This window comes from Zophobas morio, unplaced genomic scaffold, assembly GCF_036711695.1.
Source record: "Zophobas morio isolate AGI-343-1 ecotype UQ-CSIRO unplaced genomic scaffold, CSIRO_AGI_Zmor_V1 ptg000022l, whole genome shotgun sequence".
Lineage (NCBI taxonomy): Eukaryota > Metazoa > Arthropoda > Insecta > Coleoptera > Tenebrionidae > Zophobas > Zophobas morio.
In genome coordinates this window covers 448,780-470,354 of record NW_026972127.1, presented here as the reverse complement: position 1 = coordinate 470,354, position 21,575 = coordinate 448,780, and the positions used below count along the sequence as shown (strand labels likewise).

At 32.5% G+C, this 21,575-nt stretch overlaps 1 pseudogene; it reads left to right on the top strand.

The window, feature by feature from the left end:
- LOC135133719 (neural-cadherin-like) overlaps positions 1–21,575 on the top strand; it is a 221,691-nt pseudogene that overhangs the window by 192,264 nt on the left and 7,852 nt on the right.

Genomic DNA, 21,575 nt, shown 5'->3' with positions numbered 1-21,575 from the left:
ATCGAGAAATCGAAATTCCAAAATTTAAAAAATCGGATAACTGAAAAATCGAAACATCGAAAAACTGGAAAATCGAATAACCGAGCAATCGAAAAATCAAAAGATAAAGAAATCGGGGAGTCGAACAGTCGAACAATTGAGAAACTGAAATAGGCCCAAATCGAAAAATCGAAAAGTTAAAAACTTATTTTAATTTATGAATTGAGAAACTGACAATCAAAATATCGAAAAATCCAAATCTCGATAAATCGAGAAATCAAAAAACTTAAAAATTCTAAAAATTGGAAAATTGAGAGATTGAAAGATCAAAAGAACGAGAAATCGAAAAGTGATGAAGTCGAAAAATCGAAAAATAAAGAAATTGACAAACAAAAAGTTAAAAGTTGAAAAATTGGAAAAGCGGAAAAATCAAAAAACCGAAAAAGGGAAAACTGGAAAAACTGAGAAACCGAAATAGGCCAAAATAAAAAATCGAAAAACTGATAAATCGAAAACCTGAACAATCAAATCTCGATAAATCGGGAATGAAAAATTAACAAATCGAAAAAGTAAAAAGGTAGACACATCGAAAAATCCAGAAGTCAAAAATAGAAAAGCCGAAAATTGAAATATTGAAAAATCCTAAAACTGAAATATCTAAAAACTGAAAAATCGAAAAATAAAAAAAGTGAATTCGAAAAATAGAAAAATCAAAAAATTAAATCGAAGAATTGAAAATTGAAGAATCCCAAAACTGAAATATCGAAAAACTGAAAAATGGAAAACCTGAAAAATCCGAAACCTGAAATATCCAAAAACTGAGAACTTAAAAAGTCGAAAAATTGAGCAATCGAAAAATCGAAACCTTAAAAGAACTAAAAAATGAAAAACCAAAAACCTGAAAAATCGAAAAATTGAAGAATTGAAGAACAGGAATATCGAAACCCTCGAAAGTCAAGAAATGGGAAAATCAAAACATCGATTAACTGAAAAATCGAAAAATTGCAAAATCGAAAATTTGAAAAACCGGCAATTGAAAGATTAAGAAATCAAAACATTTGAAAAATTCGAAAACTTGAATTATCGAAGAACTGAAATGAAAAACCGAGAAATCGAAAAATCAAAAATATTAAATATTGAAAAATTAAAATATCAAGAAACTGAAAAATCTAAAATTTAAAAATAGAAAAATTGAAAAAACGACGATTGAAAAACAGAAAATCCAAAACCGGGACGTGGAAAAATCGAAAGATTAAGAAATCGAAACATTTGAAAAATTGGAATATGGAAGAGCTGAAATGAAAAATCGCGAAATTGAAAAATCTAAAATTTTAAATATTGAAAAATTAAAATACCAAAAAATTGAGAAATCTAAAATTTAAATTAATTTAATTTAAAAGTAAAAAGTCGACATCGAAAAATCCAGAAGTCAAAAATAGAAAAACCGAAAATTGAAATATTGAAAAATCCTAAAACTGAAATATCTAAAAACTGAAAAATCGAAAAATAAAAAACGTGAATTCGAAAATTAAAAAAATCAAAAACCTGAAAAATCAAAAAATTAAATCGAAGAATTGAAAATTGAAAAATCCCAAAACTGAAATATCGAAAAACTGAAAAATGGAAAATCTGAAAAATCCGAAAATTGAAATACCCAAAAACTAAGAACTTAAAAAGTCGAAAAATTGAGCAATCGAAAAATCGAAACCTTAAAAAAACTAAAAAATGAAAAACCAAAAACCTGAAAAATCGAAAAATTAAAGAATTGAAGAACCGGAATATCGAAACCCTCGAAAGTCAAGAAATGGGAAAATCAAAACATCGATTAACTGAAAAATCGAAAAATTGCAAAATCGAAAATTTGAAAAAACGGCAATTGAAAGATTAAGAAATCAAAACATTTGAAAAATTCGAAAACTTGAAAAACTGAATTATCGAAGAACTGAAATGAAAAACCGAGAAATCGAAAAATCAAAAATATTAAATATTGAAAAATTAAAATATCAAGAAACTGAAAAATCTAAAATTTAAAAATAGAAAAATTGAAAAAACGACGATTGAAAAACAGAAAATCCAAAACCGGGACGTGGAAAAATCGAAAGATTAAGAAATCGAAACATTTGAAAAATTGAAATATGGAAGAGCTGAAATGAAAAATCGCGAAATTGAAAAATCTAAAATTTTAAATATTGAAAAATTAAAATACCAAAAAAATTGAGAAATCTAAAATTTAAATTAATTTAATTTAAAAGTAAAAAGTCGACATCGAAAAATCCAGAAGTCAAAAATAGAAAAACCGAAAATTGAAATATTGAAAAATCCTAAAACTGAAATATCTAAAAACTGAAAAATCGAAAAATAAAAAAAGTGAATTCAAAAGTAAAAAAATCAAAAACCTGAAAAATCAAAAAATTAAATCAAAGAATTGAAAATTGAAAAATCCCAAAACTGAAATATCGAAAAACTGAAAAATGGAAAACCTGAAAAATTCGAAAACTGAAATATCCAAAAACTGAGAACTTAAAAACTCGAAAAATTGAGCAATCGAAAAATCGAAACCTTAAAAGAACTAAAAAATGAAAAACCAAAAACCTGAAAAATCGAAAAATTAAAGAATTGAAGAACAGGAATATAGAAACCCTCGAAAGTCAAGAAATGGGAAAATCAAAACATCGATTAACTGAAAAATCGAAAAATTGCAAAATCGAAAATTTGAAAAAACGGCAATTGAAAGATTAAGAAATCAAAACATTTGAAAAATTCGAAAACTTGAAAAACTGAATTATCGAAGAACTGAAATGAAAAACCGAGAAATCGAAAAATCAAAAATATTAAATATTGAAAAATTAAAATATCAAGAAACTGAAAAATCTAAAATTTAAAAATAGAAAAATTGAAAAAACGACGATTGAAAAACAGAAAATCCAAAACCGGGACGTGGAAAAATCGAAAGATTAAGAAATCGAAACATTTGAAAAATTGAAATATGGAAGAGCTGAAATGAAAAATCGCGAAATTGAAAAATCTAAAATTTTAAATATTGAAAAATTAAAATACCAAAAAAATTGAGAAATCTAAAATTTAAATTAATTTAATTTAAAAGTAAAAAGTCGACATCGAAAAATCCAGAAGTCAAAAATAGAAAAACCGAAAATTGAAATATTGAAAAATCCTAAAACTGAAATATCTAAAAACTGAAAAATCGAAAAATAAAAAAAGTGAATTCGAAAATTAGAAAAATCAAAAACCTGAAATATCGAAAAACTGAAAAAATGGAAAACCTGAAAAATCCGAAAACTGAAATATCCAAAAACTGAGAACTTAAAAAGTCGAAAAATTGAACAATCGAAAAATCGAAACCTTAAAAGAACTAAAAAATGAAAAACCAAAAACCTGAAAAATCGAAAAATTAAAGAATTGAAGAACAGGAAAACCCTCGAAAGTCAAGAAATAGGAAAATCAAAACATAGATTAACTGAAAAATCGAAAAATTGCAAAATCGAAAATTTGAAAAAACGACAATTGAAAGATTAAGAAATGAAAACATTTGAAAAATTCGAAAACTTGAAAAACTGAAATATCGAAGAACTGAAATGAAAAATCGCGAAATTGAAAAATCTAAAATTTTAAATATTGAAAAATTAAAATACCAAAAAATTGAGAAATCTAAAATTTAAATTAACTTAATTTAAAAGTAAAAAGTCGACACATCGAAAAATCCAGAAGTCAAAAATGGAAAAGTCGAAGAACAGAAATATTGGAAAATCCCAATACTGAAATATCGAAAAACTGAAAAATGAAAGAAAAACTGACGAATCGAAAAATTGAAAAATTCCAAAACTGAAATATCCAAAAAATCTAAAGAATCGAAAAATTGAGGAATCGAAAAATAGAAAAATCAAAAACCTGCAAAATCGTAACATCGAAAAATTGAATAATAAGTAAACTGAAAAATCCCAAAACTGAAATGTCAAAAAACTGAGAAATTAAAAAATTGAATAATTGAGAAATCGAAAAATCAAAAAAGTGAAGTTGAAAAATCGAAACCTAAAAAAATAGAAAAATTGAAAAACCAAAAAACCTGAAAAATCAATTAATTGAAAAATCGACAAATAAAAAGTTTATAAAAGTCAAAAATTGACAAATCGAAATATTTAAAATCCAAAAATTGAATAATAAATAGGAGTAAACTGAAAAGTCCCCAAAATAAAATTTCGAAAAACTGAGAATTCGAAAATTGAAACAGCAGAAATTATGGTCGAAACCGGTTAGGATGTGTATCAGATCACGGATCATGGCTTATAAATCAAATCGTTTCCGAACGCTTAGAGTCGACATTTGCCTGAGTGCGCTCTGGTTTGTAGATCAAACAAGTTCTCAGACGACCTGAATTAAAGTGAAGGAAACAGTAAGCAGCTTGTAATATTCTGGTAAATCTAGTGTCAATTTGTCGAATGTAAAACGCGTCGTTAAAAATGTGACGACATTTTTTCTAGTTAATTTTATTCCTAGTTAGAAACAAACACTGTTGCCAACATAAGTCGAGAAGTCTTCAACCGTCATTTAATTTAAACTATGACGCTTCTCTATGTTCTCTGGTATGAATGTCACTTGAAGCTTTTAGTGTGATGTACATCTCTTTAGATAAAGTTATTTCAAGTAGTTTCTGTAAAACTTATTATCATCGCCAAAAGTACAGTTTTACTGTACCAAGTTGGAAAGTCGCGGCACGATGGCTCAATTTTTAGTATTCAGCAAGAAAATCCCGCAATCCTTTATCCGACAAAGAAAGTTTTAATGTGGATTTCGTGTTATAATGAGGCAGGTGTGGTTTCTCAGAGCGGCGATCTGAAAGAAGTATTGCAATAATAATTGTCGGAACGTTAAACTTTTCTGCAGGGGTAATAAAATATTCTCAATTCATTTAATCGCTTTTTCCGACTGCTTTCTATGATTATCCGAATATTAAAACTAAAGCGCAGAAAATTGTGAAATATTATCTCGGGGAGCTTTTTCTGTAAGCTAGTTTGTCCCCATTTTGTCAGAGTTTGAAGCTATTTTGGCACTTCTTGCAAAACAAACTCGCAAATATTGACTTATAGTCTGTTGTTTTTTTAGTTTTTTAGTTTGTTATTCGTGAAGGTTTCACAGGTTTCAAACTCTGCTCATATTCTAAGTTTGGGGCACGTTCGCCAGGCAACAGCCGTTGACTTTAGAGTTGTGCTACTTTAATAACGGAACGATAGTTTAGGTCAAAGTGCTTTCCGTTTCTACACTACACTACTAGACTTTCGTCTAACTTGGTGCCATTAGTTTCTAATTTCCAGAATTACTCATCTTTAATTCATGAGAAAAAAAACCGCGATGGAATCATTTCAAACATTATTTGAAACTTTGCAATCCTAATAATCCTGAGAGCTTTAGAAACTCGCATTGGTGCAGTCGGTTTGACATTTTATACTCTAGGAGCATGAAGCGCATTTAGGTGCAGTTAGCCATAAGTTAATCGTTTTAATATAATTTTCAATTTCTGTCTAGCCTCTCTGCTACGGTTCCAACGGCTTATTTCGGTGATGTTGCGTAATCCAGGCCAGATACTTCAGCTATTACAGCGACTTCAGTAATTACAAGATTAACTTTCAGATCTAAGTTTAATTTCTGAAGTTAGTTTTATCTTCCATAAATCTGATTAAAACTTTCCGTAAATTTAATTTCTCAGATTTCATTGCTTACTTTTTCTATTTTAGCGGCCGGCTCCGACCGTGATTAAAACTTGCCGTGATGGCTCGGGTTTTCTTTTCATGTCAGTGGCTAATTATTTAATGACTTCAATTTGTTATTACTGGTAATCAAGGCATCCGGTCATTATTTTATTTAATAATTATTTTTCCATCTAGTGCGAGATGAAACGGAACTTTGATAATTAATAGTTCTCAGCTTTTTGCAAAGCCGAATAATCTGAAATCGAGAAAACGGTTTAAGGTTGTCGTAATCGTGGTAAATTTATTCGTTTATCCCCTACCAAAAAATTGATGACGTCATCTCAAATTATTATGACTGTATACTTGTGGTTTAGCAATGCGCTCATGCTTTTTAGAAGCATGTATACAAGGTGACCCAAAAAATTAATAAATGAGGCAATTGTTCCATTTTTCAGTGTTTCGTTTTCATAATTTTTCGTTTTTCAAGTTTGTAATTTTGCAATATTACAATTTTTGATTTTCCCATTTTTCATTTTCCCGTTTTCTTAATTTTGATTTTTTCAGTTTTTGCATCACAATTTTTTATTTTCATAATGATTTTTACTGCATCGATTTTCCAGTTTTTAAATTTTCAATTTTATAATTTTTGGATTTTCTAGGATTTGATTTTCCGTTCTAAACTGAAAAATCGAAAAAACATGAAAATTGAAAATCGAAAAAAATTAATAAATCCAAAAAATGGAAAGAAGGAAAAACAAATTGAATCGGAAAATTGGAAAATCTAAAAATTCCAAAGTCGAAAAACTATATAAACGTCAAAATTGTAAAATCGAAAACATCGAATCCAAAAATTACTAACCAAAAATTGAAGAAACGAAAAATTGAAAAATCGAGAAAATCAAAGATCTACAGTTGAGAAAACGAAAAATTAAAAAACCTAGAAGTTGAATAATCGAAAAATTTTACAATAGGTATATATTCCATTTTTTTGATTTTTAAGTTTTGGATTTTTCAATTTTTCGTTTCTTCAGTTTTCCAAGTTTTCGCAGTTTTCATTTTATAGTTTTTCGTTTTTTCATTTTTCATTTTTGCAAATCGAAAAATAAAAAAATCGGAAAAAATTGATAAATCGAAAAACTAAAAAAAAAAAATGAAAAATTTCAAAATGGAGAAATTAAAACCAAGAATGACGAAACTTAAAAATCGGAGAAAATGAGTCAAAAAATTAAAAAAAACACTAATCGAATCGAAAAATTGTAAATTCCAAAATTTTAAAATCAAAATATAGAATCGTCAAACTTGTGAAGTCGAAAAACCAATATTGAAAATTCAAAAAATTGAGAAAACGTAAAAATTAATAAACCCCAAAAAATGGAAAGAATGAAAAACAAATTGAATGGGAAAATTGGAAATTCTAAAAAAATCCAATAATCGAAACATGGAAAAATTCTAAAGTCATAGTATTGAAAAAGTCAAAAATTTTGAAAATTATAATTACGTTACATTATTATACATATATAGATAATAATTACTATTACATATTTAAAATGAAAATGAGAAAAATTGCAAACCAAAAATTCAAGAAACGAAAAATTGAAAAATCGAGAAACTGAAAGACCTAAAATTGAAAAAACGAAAAACTAAAAAATCTAGTAGTTGAATAATCGAACAATTTTACAAAAAATAATTCGTTTTCAATTTTGTATTTTGTTTTATTTTTAAGTTTCTCAATTTTTAATTTTTGGATTTTTCAATGTTTCCTTTATCAAGTTTTTCAAGTTTTCAAAATTTTCATTTTATACTTTTTCGTTTTTTCCTTTTTGATTTTCAATTTTACAATTTTCTAATTTTTCTATTGTTTCCATTCGAAAAATTCAAAAATCGAAAACCAAAAAAATCTGAAAAAATTGATAAATTGAAAAACTAAAAAAAAAATATGAAAAATTTCAAAATGGAGAAATTGCAAATTGACGTACTAAAGAAACGAAAAACTGAAATATTGAGAAACTAAGAATCGCGAAACTTAAAAACTGAAATAAAAACTAATCGAATTGAAAAATCGTCAAAACTGTAAAGTCGAAAACTAATATTTTAAATTCGAAAAATTGAAAAAACCTGAAATTGCAGAATCAAAAAATTGTAAATCGAAAAATTGAAACATTGAAAAACGAAAAATCAAGAAATTTTAAAATCTAAAAAAATTAGTCAATCAAAAAAAAATGGAAAGAAGGAAAAACAAACTGAATCGGAAAATTGGAAAATCTAAAAATTGTAAAAAATTATAGAAACGTCAAAATAAGTCGAAAAACTATAACATCGAATCGAGAAATTAAAAATCAAAACATTGAAAAATCGAATAAATCGAAAGTTTTAAGTCCAATAATTGAAATGTGCAACAATTTATTTCGTATTTTCGATTTTTCATTTTTTTCATTTTTAAATTTCTCAATTTTTTGATTTTTAAGTTTCCCAATTTTTAATTTTTGGATTTTTCAATTTTTCGTTTCTTCAGTTTTTCAAGTTTTCAAAGTTTACATCTTATACTTTTTCGTTTTTTTTCATTCTTGACTTTCAATTTTACAATTTTTTAATTTTTCTATTGTTTTCATTCGACAAGTTTAATAATCGAAAAATTCAAAAATTGAGAAACAAAAAAATTAGGAAAAATTGATAAATTGAAAACTTAAAAAAAAAAAAAATTGCAAAATCGAAGAAGTTAAGAAACGAAAAATTGAAACATCGAAAAACTGAGAATCGCGAAAATTAAAAATGAGAAAAAATTAATCAAATAACTGATAAAGAAGAAAAAACGAGTCGAATCGAAAAATTGTAACATCGAAAAATTATGGAATGGTTAAAATTGTAAAGTCGAAAAACTGAAAAACCAAATAAACGATAAATTGAATAAACGAAAAAGTTTTAAAATCCAATAACTGAAAAATTTTAAAATCGCAAATTTGAAAAAGTAAACCATTTTAAAACTTATAATTATTTATTATTACATATTTAAAATGAAAAATAGAAAAACTGAAAAATTTAAAACTGAAAAGACGAAAAATTAAATAATTTAGGATTTGAAAAATCAAAAAATTGCAATTCGAAAAATTGAAACATTGAAAAACCAAAAACCGAGGAATTTGAAAATCAAAAATAATTCATAAATCCGAAAAAATGGAAAGAAGGATAAACAAATTGAATGGAAAAATTGAAAGATCTAAAAATTGTAAAATTGAAAAATTATAGAAATGGCAAAAGTGTAAAGACGAAGAACTATAACATTGAATTGAAAAATTAAAAATAAAAAAATTGAAAAATCGAATAAATCAAATTGCAATAATTGAAACATGGAAAAATTCTAAAATCATATAATACAAAAATTTGGAAAATTATATTTACATAACATTAATTTTTCCATTGTTTTCACTGGAAAAGTATAAAAATCGAAAAATTCAAGAATCCAAAAACAAAAAAAATCGGAAAAATTGATAAATGGAAAAACTGAAAAAACGAAAATTCCAAAATCGAAAAATTGCAAATCGAAGAACTTAAGAAAGGAAGAATTGGAGCAGTGAAAAACTGAAAATCGCGAAGCTTAAAAATCGGAAAATCGAATCGAAAAATTGAAAAAACGAATTGAAAAATCAAAAAGAACAACTGAAAAGTCGAATAAATGAAAAAGTTTTAAATTCAATAATTAATTTTTTTTTTAATTATTATTATTGTCACATTTTTACGATAAAAACTAGCAAAATTGCAAATTATTAATTGAAAAAATGAAAAATTAATAAATAATGAAACTGAAACATCTCAAATGGAAAAAACGAAAAACTGAAAAACCCAAAAGGTGAAAAATCCAAAAAGCGGAAAACGGAAAAATTGAAAATTCCAAAAAATTTTTACATTGAAAAAATTAAAAATCAAAAAATCTGAATATTGAAAAATTGTAAAAATGAAGAAAATAAAAAACGATAACAACAAATTGCAAATTTAAAATTTGAAGAAATGAAAACCAAAGAGTCGAAAAATTGGAAAATTAAAGCTCGAGGAATTTTAAACAAAAAAATTGCAACTGCAAATCGAAAAATTAAAAAAAAGGTTGAAAAATCAAAAAGAAAATGAAGTCGGAACAATTGAAAAGTCGAATAAATGAAAAAGTATGAAAATTCAATAATTGAAAAATGTCTTTATTAATTATTATTATTTTTACAAATTTACGATAAAAATTAGCAAAATTGCAAATCTATAATTGAAAAAACGAAAAAATAAAAAAATCTGAAACTTGAAAAATTCAAAAAGTGGGAAACGGAAAAATTGAAAAATCCAAAAATCGAAAAACTTTGCATTGAAAAAACTAAAAATCATAAAATCTGTATATTGAAAAACCGAAAAATTGTAAAAATGAAGAAAAAAACGGTGACGAAAAATGCAATTTTAATATTTGAAGAAATGAAAATTAAAGAGTCGAAAAATTGGAAAATTAAAAATTGAAAGCTCGAGAAATTTTAAACCAAAAAATTGCAACTGCAAATCGAAAAATTAAAAAAAAAGTTGATAAAACACAAAATTATAAAATGGAAACATTGAAGAATGGAATATTTGAAATGTAAAAAATAAAGAAAACGAAAAATTGAAAAATTAAAAATTGAAAATTGGGGAAAATCAAATCAAAAAATGTAAAAATTGAAAAGGTTGCAAAAAAATAACGAATTATTCTTTCAGCATAATCTCCGTCAAAGCCAAATCCTTCGCCGACCGCGAGATCCGCTACACCCTCAAAGCCCAAGGCCAGGGCGCCGGCACTTTCAACATCGGCCCCACGTCCGGCATCGTAAAACTCGCCAAAGAGCTCGACTTCGAGGACCTGCGCCAGCCCCACGTCTACTCCCTCGTAGTAACAGCGACCGAGGACTCCGGCGGCTTCTCCACCTCAGTCGAGGTACCTCTCCCCCTTGTCTCAACACCCCCTAACCTCCTTTGTTGTAGCTCACCATCCGCGTGACCGACGTCAACGACAACGCCCCGAAGTTCGAACTTCCCGACTACCAGGCCCACAACGTCGACGAGGACATCCCCCCGGGGACCAGCATCCTCAAAGTCAAAGCCATGGACGCCGACAGCGGCGCCAACGCCGAGATCGAGTACCTCGTGTCCGACGACCACTTCAGCGTGGACCCTAGCGGGATAATCTCCAACAACAAGCAACTGGACGCTGACAACAACAACGCATACTATGAGTTCGTGGTGACGGCCAAGGATAAAGGGGAACCGGCGAAGACAGGGACAGCGACGGTGCGGGTGTACACCAAGAACAAGAACGACGAAGAGCCCAAGTTCTCGCAGCAGGTGTACACGCCCAACGTGGACGAGAACGCGGGTCCGAATACCTTGGTGACCACGGTGGTGGCGTCGGACAAGGACGGGGATAACGTGAGATTCGGGTTCGTCGGAGGAGGGACGAGTTCAGGCCAGTTCGTTATTGAGGAGATCACGGGGGTGATCCGGCTGCACAGCAAGTCGATTTCGTTGGATAGGGACAAGTACGAGCTCAACGTGACGGCCATGGACGATGGGGCTTGTTGTGTCAACGGTGACCAGACGATTCACACCAGTACGGCCGTCGTTGTCGTTTTCATTACCGACGTCAACGACAACAAGCCCATTTTCAAGGACTGTGGGACGTATTACCCGAAAGTTGAGGAGGGAGCGCCGAATGGGTCGCCGGTGATTAAAGTACAAGCGACTGATGAAGATAAGGGGGTTAATGGACAGGTCAAGTACTCGATTGTGCAGCAGCCGAACCAGAAAGGGACCAAGTTTACGGTGAACGAGGAGACGGGAGAGGTTTCCACGAATAAGGTGTTCGATAGGGAGGGCGACGATGGGAAGTTTGTTTCCGTCACGGTGAAGGCCACGGACCAAGGAGAGCCCTCGTTGGAGGGGGTGTGCTCGTTTACGGTGGAGATTACGGACGTTAACGACAACCCACCGCTGTTTGACAGACAGGTACGGGTTGCTTTTCGATCAATCCTGTCGATTTTAGCAAATCGGTCCCTAAATTTTTAAATTTTTTTACTCATATCTTCTTCACCATTAGTGTTACGCAAAAAAGTTGTTAATAAAAGTTGTAGACCGTGGTACCCTCTATAAAAATGTCCCTTACAAATTTTTTGTCGGACTCATAGTTTCCGCGATAAATCACTAAGACCATTTCGCCCGAGTGACGCCCCCAGTCCCGAAAACCCAGTTTCGCTACCAAAACAATGCGGTCTCGTGCCGGATCGCCTGCACTAAACAGTTGCTCGGTTCTGCGTGGGTGGGGGGCTGGGCAGCGCGCCAGGGCGAACAGTAATTGTCAAAAGGAATCCTCGGAGTTGCGATTCCGGCCACAAAGTTCTGCGGCACGCGTGAGTTTCGGCTCGTGAATGAGCGAGTGCGTCATGCATTATTCAGATCAAAAGCACAATGTAACGATAATGAGGGGATTTATTTTGCCGAGATTAATATATGCCGGAAAACGAAATCGGTGCACTCATGTATCATTCGTCGGATTTTTGGCAGCGTCATACTAAAAAATAGCACCGTCACCTGATTAATGTTTTGAGTTTCTGCAACCTACGGAGTTCGCATGGTAATCAAGCGTTCGAACAGGAAATGCCAGAGCGAATTGTGTTTACTTGTCTTAATGTGACTGGGGAGAGGTATTTGCAAGTTGTGACCTTGCAGAGACAGTTGACCCAGAAAGGTTAACCCACGTGGACGACGAAAAACACGTTCTTGTGATGGTTTTTAAATTTGACGCCCGACGACGATATATTTTGGAAAAGTCATCTATCAACCTTCAAGCGGTGTTGCGAATCGCACTATGCTCACAGTAGCCAATTAGTTCTGCAACCTGTCGACTTTCACTGTTATTCAAAGTAAATTTGCAAGCTCCTCGATCACGGGTCACCAATTAAGCGAAAACACATGTACTGGCGTTAATAACTGCTAAAACTCGAATTGCACGTCCTATAAAAATGAAAAATGTGCGACCGCGTAAATTTCCACCGGCGTAATTGCGCTTTAGAGTTTGCTGCGTTATTAATAATAGTAATAAACTACTTTATCGTTTCTGTTTGCTAAAATGGCACTCCGCGAATGGAAGAACCGAAGTTTTATCGACGGTGTAGCCACATCTCGACTACAAATATCAAATTTTAATATAACTGTCACTCAGGATGAAAAATGTATTCGCTCGAGGATATCAGTGTGCTTTTACGAAATGTAAATTTTCGTGGTACACATTCTGATCAAATTTTTCACTTTAGTTTGGCAAACAGAAGGACTGATAGTGAGGAGGTTTTTTAATGCGAATTTTAAATTTGAATCCTACCGACTGCGCCACTTTCGCAACTCGGCAACGTTAATTTCGGCTTCGTAGGTTGCAGAAGTTGTTTTTTTGGTGTGGTGAATTGACGGGTGCGTTTTGTAGAAATACGTGGAGAACGTGAAGCAGGACGCCAGCATAGGCACGAACATCCTGCGCGTGTCCGCCTCCGACGAGGACGCCGACAACAACGGGGCCATCGTGTACACGCTGAACGCCGGTTCGAACGCCGCGGACTTGGAATACTTCGAGATCCAGCCCGAGTCGGGCTGGATAGTGCTGAAGAAGGCCCTCGACGTAAGTATCTGGCGTAGTCGGCGCGGCGCTGTAGGATTAAGGGTGTGTGCGTGGCGGGTGCGTGGGTGCGTGACGTTTCAGAGCTGTGCCGCCGCCGCCGGTCCCGTCGCCAGGAGCCACCATCTAGGTACGAGTGGAAATAGCTGCTTCTTTCTTCATTTTCAGCGCACCTTACTTTGAGTTGCTCTGATCGATCTGTCCGCAGATCGACTGCACTGATCTCTAACTTTTATTCAATGAGTTTGTTTATACGGCACACCTTGCATAACGTTTAACATGACCAGTACTGTACATTTCGTTTGGAGTTTTTTGGGGGTCCGGGAGGGCGGCGGCTCGACCGACGCCTCGCTAGCGCGTTGGGCTCGCGAGGGGGTCGAGGCGGCGCCGGGGCGCCGGACGCCCGCTGATTTATCCTTTTATATTTTGGAGTAGCAAGGAGAGCTGTTTTGTTTTTGACGCCAGGTGCTACTACCAGATTTTTGGTCCGGAGAGCGAGACTTTTTTGTAAATAATGACTAACACATTTTTTTGCCAGATGATTTTTTTTGATGAACCTGTATTTTTTGCAGTGTTTGTGATTTTTGAGTGATTTTTTGCAGGAGGAGCGTACCGACGCATTCTTAGTATTTTGGTCACGAGAGTCGCAGGAGGCCGGTTTTTGAAACCCGGGGTTGGGCACTGAGACCTCTTGCGGCCCTCAAACATTGTGACATTTTTAACCTGTGTATGGGGCGGCGTACTAACCTATTTCATGATAAACGTCCAACGGTTTTTGAAGGTCGTTTACTAAATGAGAGAGAGAGGATTATAGAGACATTTTTGCACATCCTTGCTCCCGCCCTGCCCACCATACGTTTTTTGAAACTTTTTTTGCATGTAATGCCTGCTTACAGATGGAGATTTTTCATTTTCAGTTCCGTTTCGTTTTATATATTGTTATTATGATACTATATTATTGTATATGTTTTTGTTTTTTGGTTTAATTGCACTTTTTCTGTTGTTCACCGTTACCACCGACCGGAAAAGCAGGGATGCTATCCAGTAAGTAAGGGTATAGGGGGTCCGCACGTGACCCGGCACTGTACAAGGGGACCCTGTAGATAGTTCGGAGCGACGGTGAGGGCGTCGCGGTCGCTTTCACCGACGTGTCACGTCCCCCTGGTTCTGTACAGAGATTGCGTTTCTATGAGGTTTATGCCCAGAAGTTAGAAATTCTTGCCTGGCCCCTACGTTCCGTTCCGTTGCTTCCGTTTAATTTGAACCGTTTATTTTCCTCTCAGTTTTGTTGTAGTTGGCATGTTTACGAGGAGGTTAGCGTTTCAGGGACGAGACGGCACCACGGACCCGCTTACGTCCAGGTTACAGAGGATTTCGGCGGACGCAATCTGTGCATAATCTGATCGAAACGCAGTCGAACCAATGCCATACCTACTCAGCGAGTCCGTCGTTTTGCTCTTGATTTGTTCAGTTGTGTGATTGAGTTGTCGTTTATCCTTTTCGTTCGCATAATTTGATTTGATTGAGTGTGTTCTGTTTGGTTTGTCCTACGTGCCCTGACCTCACCGTGCCCGTGTTTAGCGAGACAGGTATCGACTGCGCGTGCGCGCTTCAGACAGAGGCGAGCCGCCATCCTATGCGGACGTGGACGTTGAATTAGACGTCGTAGACAGGAACAATAAGCCGCCCGTGTGGGACGTGAGCTCGTACGGCCCCATTCACATCAGAGAAAATGTCACAGTGGGTACTGTAGTGACTTCCGTCAAGGCCAGGTTGGTATCGCCGGCGCCGACGTGGGCGCCGCAGGCCCCGGCCCGGGGTGGGGGGCTCGCGGGGGCGGACGGCGGGGGCCCGCGGCGCGCCAGGACTCCTCCACCACCATCCCCCCTTTCGCGGGGCCCCACTAACTGTCGGTGTGATGTTCCCGGCGGCCCAGCGAGAGACGTACAAGCTGGAGGCCACCGCCCAAGACAAAGGCTATCCTCCCCTCTCCCGATCCGTGGAGGTCCAGATAGACGTGGTGGATCGCGCTAACAACCCGCCTATTTGGGATCACGTTGTTTACGGGCCGATCTTCATCCGGGAGAACCTCCCGGTGGGGGCTAAGGTTGTGTCGGCCAAGGCCAGGTCTGTGCCCCCGTCTCACCCAGTCTCAGTCAATGTGAGGCCCGTGCAGCAGCACGAGCTGCACGGCACCATCTCGTCTGTTTGTGCACGCTTCACCCGATTCAACGAGAGCCAGCACGCGCTCTTATTGACTCCACCAGAAAAGATACACCACAGGGAGATTATCAATATTGCGCGCACGAACCGGAACGAATTATCACAAGCGACACATTGTACACATCTAATCTGACCCGGTTATGGAGCCACTAACTTACCGTAGCGCCACTGTGTACTTTCATTGAATGAATCTTTACACGTTCGAAAATGTCCACATACATTACAATGTTACCACTGACAATAATCTACTTATGTTTTAGGAACTCCCTATAGGATAAAATAATGGAAAAGATGAATAGTATAGGAAATTGTGATACAAATTGAACCAGGAGTACTATTCCGATGACAAAAGAATGGGATGACGTCATACAGCTCCCCTCATGGCTGACAAGCGTCATGCGCAATCTCCAAAACTTCGTTTTATTATTTTTATATTGTTGTGGTTCAAACTACCAACAACAAAAACGCAAATGTTCAGAAAAATTGCCTCTGGTACTAGAATTTTAAGCTGTATGTAATACAGTAGTATTTTTTGAGAAATTCCTGTGAAAATGTAGAGTACAAAGTAAGAAATAACACTATAAAACATGCGTCTTTTAGTTTGTTTTTGCATTTTTGTGATCATGATATGACTATGTTAGAGTTTATTTTTCTTTTTGGATTTAATATTTTTCTTATGATAAAATTGACTGCGAGATCGAGACACCGCACAAAAAATAAGTCGTTGGTGATAATTCCTCCAAGATTCATTTTTACATAGAAAACAATATAGTAGGCGACAACTTACATCTTACATAACCCAGAAATATGACACACCCACCCGTTAATGCAGGGTATTCACACACTAACATGGCATTCGATTGAAAGAAAAACTCGTCTAGTAGACTATGAAATTAATCTTTAAAATAATGATGTTGGCGTTACCGTCATTTTTGACAATTATTTGACCGTAACTGTCAAGGAACACGTCAGTCTGGCCAACATAATTTATTTAAGGTTAAATTTCAATGGTTGCTAGACGACTTTTTTTCCCAGTCATATGATATAATGATGATAGCTCTAGGAGGTACTTAGACTTTGTTAAATTTATAAAATAACTTTTTTCATTTGTAGAAGATTTTTTTAATAACATTCTTTATTTGTAACATTTTACACATTTGGTGTAATTGTTGCCCTGGTTGTGATTTTATGATTTTTTTTCTATACATTGTTTTGTTTGTGCTGATTCTGGCCCTGCGAAAAGTAGTTTAGGTGTGCATAAAAAAATATCTGGGATCTAGTTATAGAATTTTGACTTCGCAAGATTTTTTTTACTTTTTCTCTTGTCGATGAAATTAATTATCAAATGCCAATGTTTATACAGGGTGAGTCACTAAGCGCCCGTTCGTCGAAATCTCATTAATTAATTATTAGAAATAGAAAATAAGTCAGAACAAAGTTGTACGGTGCTTTGAGGACTATACTTTAACATTATTTTTAACTATACAGAGTGTTCTGTTTTTGCTGTGTATTTTATATATTTAAAGTTGATAGTTAATGCGATTTTTTACTTTTTTAAGAGACACATCGACATATTAGAAGAATAAGGACAAAAAAGGAGAGTAAGATGTAGTAATAAAATACAGGCTGTTCCATTTGAAAAAATTGAAATATCGATGTTTGAAAATTGTAAAGTTTCTGATTTTTTGACAGACTTTAAAAATAACCCTATTGCGATTTTTTTATGAATCAAAAAATTTCTAGATAATTGGAATAACGTGGCAACGTTGCATCGGAATTTAAAAACTAAACTATGGTTGTAGAGTCTATGAAAGGGTTAATCAAAATGTATAAAAATATATGGGGTGTTTCATTACAAAAATTAAGTTGTGTGGTACGCCTCAAAAACACAATACTCTGTATAGTTAAAAATAATTTTATAGTGTATATAATAATCAAAGAACGTTCAACTTTGGTCTTTCCACTTGAAGAAGTCATTTTTGGTCACATTTCCTATAAAATTCAGACAATTCTTCTAGAATCGATAAAAAGAAAAACCATACATTTCGAGATATTGAAAAAAAAATATTTTCAACTTAAATTTTAGGGAATCTTTTGAAAATCTTTGTACGGAACTATCAACAATCTTGTGTTTTCGAATCAGGTCAGGTCAGGTCAGGTTAAAATATATTTCCTAGAATTTTTTGAGAATTTGTAAGCAACTTTTAAAAAATAACAAATTTTCAATAGGAATTTTTTGGTCGTTTTTCGAACATTTTCCAAAAATTTCCTAAAAGACACTTTCTTGTAGATTTAAACCTGAAGAAGCAATTTTTGGCTTCATTTCTTCTAAAATTTACACAATTTTTCAAGAATCGAGAAAATTAAAAATGATAAATTTAGATAAGTATTTAAAAAAATTCAATTTTCAAATCTAATTTTACCAAACCATCAATTTCTTATGTTTTTGGAATCAGCTCGTTAAAATGTATTTCTCAGATTTTTTTGAGAATTTTTAGACAACTTTTTAAAAATTTCCATTTTTCAATACCTTACCTATGAATTTTTTGTTGGCTGTTCGGGTACCTTTCGAAAATTACTTGAAGACATTTTCTTGTAGATTTAGACTTGAAGAAGCTATATCTAGTTTTATTTATTCTAAAATTCCGACAATTTTTCCAGAATCGATAAAATGAAAAATGATACGATAGTGAAATATAAAAAAATCATTTTCAAACCAAATTTTGACAAATATTTTGAAAATCTTGGTCCGGGACCATCAGTACCTTGTGTTTTTCGAATCAGCTGGTTAAAATATATTTCCCAGAATTTTTCGGGAGTTTACAAGGCAACTTTTAAAAAATTTCAACTTTTCGATAGGAATTTTTTGGTCGTTTTTCGAATACTTTTCGAAAATTATGTAGAAAACATTTTTTTGTAGAGTTAGCTTTAAAGAAGCAATTTTTACCTTCATTTCTTTTAACATTTAGAAATTTTTTCCAGAATCGACAAAATTAAAATGATAAATTATTTAGATATTTAAAAAAAATTATTTTCAAATCTAATTTAACCGAATTTTTTGAAAATTTTGGTCTGGTACGATCAACTGCTTATTTTTTGCGAATGAGCTTGTTGAAATGAATTTCTCAGATTTTTTGAGAATTTATAGGCAACTTTTTAAAAATGTCCTTTTTTAATACCCTACCTATGAATTTTTTGGCTGTTTTTCAGCTACCTTTTGAAAATTATTAGACATTTTGATGTAGATTTCGGCTTGAAGAAGCAATTTTCGGCTTCATTTCTTCTAAAATTTACACAATTTTTCCAAATTACATAAAATGATAAATGATAAATTTCGAAATATCAAAAAAATTTCACTTTTAAACCTAATTTTAGTGAATTTTTCGAAAATCTTGGTCCTGGAATATTAACACCCGCTGTTATTTGAATTAGCTGGTTAAAAATTCAATTTTTCAGAATTTTTCGAGTATTTTTAGTCGATTTTTAAACAATTTCAATTTTTCAATACCCTACTTATGAAACTTTTAATACCCTCCTATGAATTCTTTGGATGTTTTTGGGACATTTTTGAAAATTATTTAAAGACATATTCATGTAGATTTCGACTCGAAGAAATTATTTTTGGCTTTATTTATTCTGAAATTCCGATAATTTTTCCAGAATTGATGAATGAAAATGATACGTATTTAAAAAATTTTGTTTTCAAATCTAATTTTAGCGAATTTTTTGAAAATCTGGATCCGAGATTACTCACACTCTATGTTTTTCGAAGCAGCTCATTAAAATGTAATCCCCAGAAATTTTGAGAATTTTTAGACAACCTTAAAAAAATCCATTTTTTAAATCTGAATTTTTTGGCCGATTTTCAGGCACCTTTCGAAAATTACTTAAAGAGATTTTCATGAAGATTTCGTCTTCATTTATTCTAAAATCTGGACATTTTTTCCCGAATGAAAAAATGAAAAATGATAAATTTTTTGAAAATTTTGTTCCAGAATCACGAACACCTTATATTTTTCGAATCAGCTGTATGAAATATATTTCCCAGAATTTTTTGAGGATTTTTAGGCAACTTTTTAAAAATTCCATATTTCAATACTCCACCTATGAATTTTTTGGCAGCTTTTCGGATACTTTTTGAAAAATATTTACAGACATTTTCATGCATTTTTCGACTTGAAGAAGTCATTCTCGGCTTCATTTCTTCCAAAAATTTAGACAATTTTTCTAGAATCGATAAAATTAAAGACGATAAATTTCTAAATATTTAAAAGTCATTTTCAAACCTAATTTTAGTGATTTTTTCGAAAATCTGGCTCCGGGAGCACTGACACCTGATGTTTTTCGAAATCAAGCTCGTTAAAATATATTTCCTAGAATTTTTGGAGAATGTTACACAGTTTAAAAAAAATCGAATTTTCAATTATGATTTTTTTTACTATTTTCGGGACATCTTTTGAAAATTATTTAAAGACATTTTCATATAGATTTCGACTCCTAGAAATTGTTTTCGGCTTCATTTCTTCTAAAATTCAGACAATTCTTCCAGAATCGACAAAATTAAAAACGATAAATTTAGATAATAACAAAAATCCATTTTCAAATCTAATTTAACCGAATTTTTTGAAAATCTTGGGTCAGGAACATCAACTGCTTATTTTTTGCGAACCACCTCGTTGAAATGTGTCTCCCAGAATTTTTTGAGAATTTTTAGGCAACTTTTTAAAAATTTCCATTTTTTAATAACTTACCCATGAATTTCTTTGGTCACTTTTCGGGTACGTTTTTAAAATTATTTTAAGACATTTTCATGTAGATTTCGTCTTGAAGAAGTTACTTTCGGCTTCATTTATTCTAAAATTTGGAGAATTTTTCTAGAATGAATAAACGAAAAATGTCAAAGTTCAAAATATTAAAAAAAAAATTATTTTCAAACCTAATTTTAGCGAATTTTTCCAACATCTGGTCCGGGACAACCAACACCCAATGTTTTTCGAATCAGCTCCTTAAAATATATTTTTTGAGAATGTTTAAGTAATTTGAAAAAAAATTCAACTTTTCAATGTTTTTGGCACATCTTTTGAAAATTAATTACATTTTCATATGGATTTCTCCTCGAATAAATTATTTTCGCCTGTATTTATTCTAAAATTCCGACAATTTTTCCAGAATTGATAAAATTAAAAGTGATAGATTTAGATATGTATTTACAAAAAATTATTTTCAAATCTAATGTTAGCGAATTTTTTGAAAATCTGGATCCGAGATCACTCACACCCTATGTTTTTCGAAACAGCTCGTTAAAATGTATTCCCCAGAATTTTTGAGAATTTTTAGACAACTTTAAAAAAATTTCAGTTTTTCAGTATTCTCCCTATAATTTTTTTGGCCGTTTTTGGGACTGAAAATTATTTAAAGAAATTTCCATGTAGATTTTGACTTAAAGAAATTATTTTCCGCTGCATCTTTACTAAAATTCCGACACATTTTTCAGAATTGATAAAATTAAAAATGATAAATTTCGAAATATTTAAAAAATTTTAGTTTGGAACCTAATGTTAGCGGATTTTGAGCGCTTAGTGACTCACACTGTATAATCCAGAAATATTTCAACCCATGGAATAAAAAAATCGTCTCGTAGGCTATGAAATTATTCTTTAAAATGATGATGTTGGCATTACAGACATAATGGGTTAGTGTTGCCAATATAATTTTTTTAAGGTTAAAATTTCAATGATTACTGGACCATAAAGTATTTGAAGTGCGATATAGTTATCAGTATTTTTCTCATTATTTCCACTGTATTTACTAAAATGTAGACGATTTTGGTTAATTGTGTTCACATTTGGTTCCAGGTGCGTCAATATTTCCTCTATCTTTATCGCATAAATGCAACTGATGACGTCATCCCATTGTTTCCTGAACCGGAAATGTACTTTTCGCGGAATCCAAATAACAGGCATCAAATGTTTTCCTCTCAAAGATTAAAGTTTTACAGCAATATTAATTTA